The sequence below is a fragment of the Bombina bombina genome, chromosome 4 (assembly GCF_027579735.1).
Source record: "Bombina bombina isolate aBomBom1 chromosome 4, aBomBom1.pri, whole genome shotgun sequence".
Lineage (NCBI taxonomy): Eukaryota > Metazoa > Chordata > Amphibia > Anura > Bombinatoridae > Bombina > Bombina bombina.
In genome coordinates, this window is record NC_069502.1 from 1010214711 (window position 1) to 1010221557 (window position 6847).

At 34.7% G+C, this 6847-nt stretch overlaps 1 long non-coding RNA gene across 1 annotated transcript; it reads left to right on the forward strand.

Moving 5' to 3' along the window:
• Positions 1-503: 503 nt before the first annotated feature.
• LOC128655746 (uncharacterized) lies at positions 504-3097 on the forward strand. Its single transcript, XR_008401896.1, has 2 exons — positions 504-856; positions 1959-3097. It is a non-coding gene; the product is annotated as an uncharacterized LOC128655746 (long non-coding RNA).
• Positions 3098-6847: the final 3750 nt, after the last annotated feature.

Here is a 6847-nt window from a genome sequence, read left to right on the forward strand (position 1 = left end):
ATCGACAGATTCAGATAAATATAAATAAATCTAGTTAATACTGTTAAAATATATATGCTTATTTCTGTCTACATAAAACTTATCTAATATGATATCTATGTGTATATATGTATATATATATATATATATATATATATATATATACACACACACACACATATATATATATATATATATATATACACACATATATATATATATATATATATATATATATATATACACACACACACATATATATATATATATATATACACACACACACATATACCTACATATTAGAAAAAAAACATTCAAGTGGAGCAGATGCAAAAATCAATTGACACGTCAGAGAATACATTTTTTTTTAAAACCTGATATTTTACAGAACTATATTGATTAAACTGATCAAAATAATCAAAATAAAAGGCTGACCAACCTAACATAACTTGCAGCTAACAGCTTGCTCTACAGGAGGTGAGAAGTTACTGGGAATTTCCTGGTCTGCTCCCCACTGCCTGTGAATCTGGCTTCCATCTGAGCACAAACTAGTCACTTACAGATTATATTAGCAGAAGAATTCGTTGACAGACAAATAACATAAACAAAAGTCGCTGCTCTTTGGATTTCCCCTTCTCAGAAGTTTTTGAGGATTCCCAATAGATCTAAGGTGTCAAGTCATCGGCTTCTTGCTAGTGCCTGTCCTCTCCCGAGTGGGTGACTGCATGTTTATCCTCAGGCGAGGAGGATGCTGATTTGAATAATTTTCCTCCTCTTCTCACTGGCAATTGAGACCCTTGTCATCGATTCTTGGAGAAAAACCTTGACAATACTAGCAGCAACTACTGGCAGGAGAGCTGGATTAGCTGCATAAGAGGTAATCTTTATGTTTTACTGATATCTGGAGAAGAAACATTACACTAAAAACAGGGGATAGCAGACACAGACAAACAACAATAATAGGGGAAAGGAAAGGGTGCTAAGGAGCTACACAATTTATACTATTTCTAGACATTAAATTACAGAATTTATGCTATTACTGGGCATTAAATTATCAGATAATTGTCTTCTACGTGTACACAAATATATAGCTTAAGATATATATATATATACATGTGTGTATATATATGTGTGTGTGTATACATATGGCTTGATATATATATATATGTGTGTTTTTCTGACTTTATCATGTCTAATGCTATGTAAAAAAATACTGATTTAAACTTATTTTTATTTTGATAAATAATGACCTAGTTTATCAGTTGAAAATGGAAATGTTTGTGTTGGTGTGTATAGATAGATAACTTATATATAAATATATGAGACATACCTAATTCAGAATGTATATATTATCACAAACATTATAAAATTATTTTTAGTGAGAAAAAGAGATAATTGACTTTCTTGTTTAGGTTTATCAGTTCACAATGGGAATGTGTATGTGTGTGTCTGTCACAGGGGTGATAATCATTGCTATGAACCTTGTCATTATCCATGGCACACAGCAGTTGTGAGAAATATTTTAGTTCATAATGAAGTGCCAGTAGAAAACAGACTGTGCCACACAGGGAAAAGTCCTGTAGCTATGTGATTTTTGCCAAATGTGTAACCTTAAATCAAAATAGGGGGTTTAACTAAATACACCTCTGATGGGCTGACAGTTGGACATAAATAAGTTAGGAAATGAGAGGAAAATGGGAACGTCTAGACAGGAAAACTTATTGTGTTCCCTGGGCATGAAAAGTGATGTTAAAAATGAAATTCAGATTTCTTTCAGAGTTGAAGACAGACACTTAAATGATAGCATAAGAGTAAAATAGAAAACTACAAGATGATATTTAAATAGTGTCTTATCAAATCCTGAATGTATATGCGTGTGTGTGTGTGTATATATATATATATATATATATATATTGCTGTGTACTATAATGAATAGAATGCCAATCTGATAAATTAATTTTATTTTATTTATTTTTTAGAAAAGAAAGCACAGGAGAGAGTGCAAGACATTGTGTCGACGCAGATAAATATCTCAGTTTACTCAATGCCATAAACAGTGTTACGCAAATAAATGAGTTGTTTCTTGCTAGCATATGTAAGTTTATAAGATCTATTTCGAGTAAGTAAATAAAGCTGTCTGTACCATAAACACCCAGCAGCTGTGATAGCTTTTATCAACTCTTCTTTCATTAAGTCTCTAAAATCATTAAACAATAATGCTTAAATCCCTCATTTGTTTATATGATGTACAAATACACAATTGCAAAGTACCTGCATGGAATAGTTTACTAAGTTCATTTTTTAGAGCTCCCCTTATAAATTTGTTTATTTGCAGCCACATAGCAAGTGACCTGATTGAGGTATTAGACTTCTGTCTATTTTGAGACATTTCTGTCAACACCTGAACAGAACAGAAATGAAATGTACCTTCTTCCTGGTACACCAAATGTCTTCTTCCTTTTTATACATCATAACCCCCCTTCCCTTACCAAGATCTCCAGCAGACTGCTGAAGGAATTAGGGATGACCTTGGCAGCTGATTGTCAAGGTCAGAGCAGACTAGGCTGCCTCAGGTGTCAGCATAGGCTCAGTTTGTGCAACTCCTCTCCACCTGATGTGATCTGATCCAATAATAGTCACTGTGTTAGCCTTTAATGAGGTACCCTGTGAGAGCTTATCGGCCCCCACCTGCTGTCTGCGATAATACCAACAGACCTAGAGAATGCCAACATGCAGTCAGCATCCTCTTCCCATTTTCTTTCTGATGTTCAGGAATATTGTGTTTCAGGCTCACAATAAGCATTTATATTCAGACTTGTCTTTGATCCATATATGTCCTGAAAAAAGGCACCTGTCAGCTCTGATGGCATCAGGATGAAACAATATAGTGTCATACAAACGTATACTTTACTTATGGACCATGGATTATAAAAACTGAAACTAGTTTGTCAGCCCTTTAGCTCCTAAAATTCAGTGTTATAGGTTGAGAACAAAATAATGGAATGCATTTTTCTCTCAGCATGATTCTTCTGTCTGTCACATTGTAAAAAATATAGCCTAATTACTGTCAGGCTATAACACAGTAATTAAACAATATTAAAGAAATTTACACAAACAATGAACTCCTCTCATTTTTTCTACAAATCAAAACGTTCATAAAATCATTTTCCAGCTACAGAAACATTTGTATGTAAAATACATGCAGCACTGAGGCCATATAGTTTAACAAGTAGTTTGCTAAAATGAAAGCAATTATATATAATTAATGCTGAGAGGGAAATGAACATACAGTGGGTTTTCAAAGATGAAACCATCTGTAACTATCAAGGGAACTTTTTAGAATTTTTTTAGTTTAAAAGCCTCATTTGTGTAAAGATTATTCAAGAAAATGCAAGGCTAGTTATCCTTCCTAAATCATATATTTGTCTCCAAAGCATTGTGTAATATCACTGTAAAATGTTTTTAATAAATTCATAGGTTATTACTAAAAGGCATATTTAAAGTAATTTCTGCTCTTAGGAAACTTGTGCTTGGACCCTGGTAGCTGTTACAGCTGTAGATTTTCTAAGAATTTAAGCATTTTTTTAGAGAGAGGTGAAATTCTGATTTTTTGTTGTCCTCCATCACTCATTTAGGTGTATTCACTTATACTGAACTGTGCAACAGAAGAAATTATCAGCTAAACTCCTTTGCATCAAGTTGTTTAACAGTAAACTATATGATAAAAAAAAACATGCCTTTCGTACGACAGACCAACTTGTGAAAACTCTAATCTAATAAGCTAATTGTTTTTTTAACTCAGTGGCGTCACTAGGGTTGGTGTCACCCGGTGCGGTAAGTCATGGTGTCACCCCCCCCCCAGAAAGCAGACACACACAAAAACACAGGCAAACACACATACAAATACTCAGACACACTTAAAAACATACTGAGATGCACACACAAACACTCGGAAACACACTCAGACACACACACAAAAACACACACACAAAAACACTGACACACAAAAACTCAGACACACACATACAAAATATGTAAACTGCACTGCATTAATTATGAAGCTCATACTCCCTGGCTCAGCAGAACATCAAATGAAAGATAAACAGAGCACTCTAAAATAAATCACTGAAGAAAAGGTTTCGGCGCACAAACTATGAAAATTCTGCTCTCTGACTCTGTTCCAAGTCTGTCAGTGCACAGCCCTGGGCCGCATGTCACTGAGCAGTGAGCACAGATAGGCAGGCAGGTTTAGGCTAGCAGCGCAACTTTGCAAGCCCCACGGCACACCCACAACATTCATAGTGAAATTGGGCAGGGGAGGAGCAAAGTACAAACAAGCAAAAGCAGCCAGGAAAACTATTTGTTGAAATTGCAGTACTGGCTCAAGGGGCAAAAAAATTGTGTGGCTACAACTTCCCCAGTCCCACTAATGTTCACAAATGCCAGCCTCTAATAAAATAATCTATGCATCTCAACATTGTATTTCTTTGAATTTCAATAAAATGTAAAAAAAAAAAAAAAAAAAAAAAAAATTTTTTTTTTTTTTTTTTTTTGGTGTCACCCCTTGGAGGGTGTCACCCGGGTGCGGCCCGCCCCCCCCGCCCCCCCCCTAGTGACGCCACTGTTTTAACTGACTTATCACTGACCTGAAAACAATGTAAAGTCTGTTAAAAATGGCTCCAAGATTACAAAATTATTGAAAATTACTTCTATATTAAACCTGCTAATTGTTTTGACAGGCCATTAATTGTTAAAATGGTTGTCAAAAATGATTATGACTTTAAGCTGTTTCAGTAGTAGTTGAAGCACAGTTTGCAGCATTTGCAATATGGCTGCCAAAAGATTTTAAAGTTGACAGTCTAGTTAAAATTAAACTTTCATGATTCAGATAGGGTATGCAATTTTAAACATCTTTCCAACTTACTTATATTATCAAATTTGCTTTGTTCCTTTGGTAATCTTTGTTGAAAGCTAAACCTAGGTAGGCCCATTAGCTAATTTCTAAGCCATCGGCCACCTCTCATCTGCATTTTGACAGTTTTTCACAATTAAACAGTGCTAGTTCATGTGTATCATGTTAAATAACGTGCTCACTCCTGAGGGGTTATTCAGCACTAATTGGCTAAAATGCAAGTCTGTCAAATAACTGAGATAAGGGGCAGTCTACAGAGGCTTAAACACAAGGTAATTACAGTGGTAAAAAATGTATTAATATGTCAGTGTTGATTATGCAAAACTGGGGAATGGGTAATACAAGGATTATCTACATTTTTAAACAATAAACATGTTCAAGAAGACTGTCCCTTTAAGACATAAAATGTAAATTTTGCTCAGTTTACAAAGTATTGGTAAACAAATTTCAGCTTGTTAAATGCTGTTATTATTTTATACAGACATTCTGCGAGGCTATGTATATTTAAAGATAAATCACCTATATATTCAATAAAATTATAGAATAAGATTAAATTATATTAATCTTAAAAAATGTTTCCCTTTAATATTTTATATTAAAAAGGTACCTATTAACATGAATATATAATATCCTGAAATATTATACATTAAAATAATACAAAAATCATATATATACTGTGTGTGGAAAACAGAATAAAGAAGTATCTAACTGTACCAAAGCCAAGGTCACATTGTTCCTTTATCTAAAACCTAATAGCACCATTTTAGTAATACCAAAATAAAAGTGCCCTCTGTATTTATTTTAAAAATGATAACCAAAAATAACTGTATAAGTTAAGTTATTTGTTAAAATTATACTCAGATAAATCTTATTTAAAGTATGTGTAAATGATAACACAATAAAGGTGTGCATTTGATTTGTAATAGATTATATTTAATTATCTGTATAAATTGTACTAATTAATGATTGACAGTTCGTCTAAACGTGTCCTGGATATACCAAGGGCCCGATCCGATATGCAGCGTCGCCCGCAATAGCCGGTGACGACAAATTTTGCGCTGGTTTGGTATCACATATACGGCGTAACATAGAAGTTACGCTCGTATATTTCACCCTTCGGCTGTAGTAATGTACGTAGTAGTGATATACCAAACCCACGCAGTTTGGTATCCAATATACAGCATAAGGATTTACGTGGCGAAAATGGAGAAATCTTACTCCATTTTCACCTCGCCACAAATTGCAGGCGTAGTAAGCCTTACGCTGAGTATTGGAGCCCTGTAACTCCCTAAACTACCTGCAAAATAAAACCCAACACCTAACGCATGCGCAATGTCTATCTACCTGTCAACCGCAATCCCCCGCCGCAATCCCTAATAAAGTGTTTAACCCCTAAACCGCCGCTCCCGGACCCCGCCACCACCTACATTATATGTATTACCCCCTAATCTGATCCCCCTACACCGCCGCCAGCTATATTAAATGTATTACCCCCTAATGTGAGCCCCCTACCCCGCCGCCACCTACATTAACTATATTAACCCCTAATCTGATCCCCCTACCCCGCCGCCACCTATAATAACTCTATTAACCCCTAATCTGAGCCCCCTACCCCGCCGCCACCTATTTTAACTATATTAACCCCTAATGTGAGCCCCCTACCCCGCCGCCACCTATTTTAACTATATTAACCCCTAATCTAATCCCCCTATACCGCCGCCACCTATATTAAATATATTAACCACTAAACCTAAGTCGAACCCTAACACCCCCTAACTTAATTATTTTTTAAATAAATCTAAATAATATTAATATTAACTAAATTATTCCTATTTAAATCTAAATACTTACCTATAAAATAAACCCTAAGATAGCTACAATATAATTAATAATTACATTATAGCTATTTTAGGGTTTATATTTATTTTACAGGTAACTTTGTATTTATTTTAACTA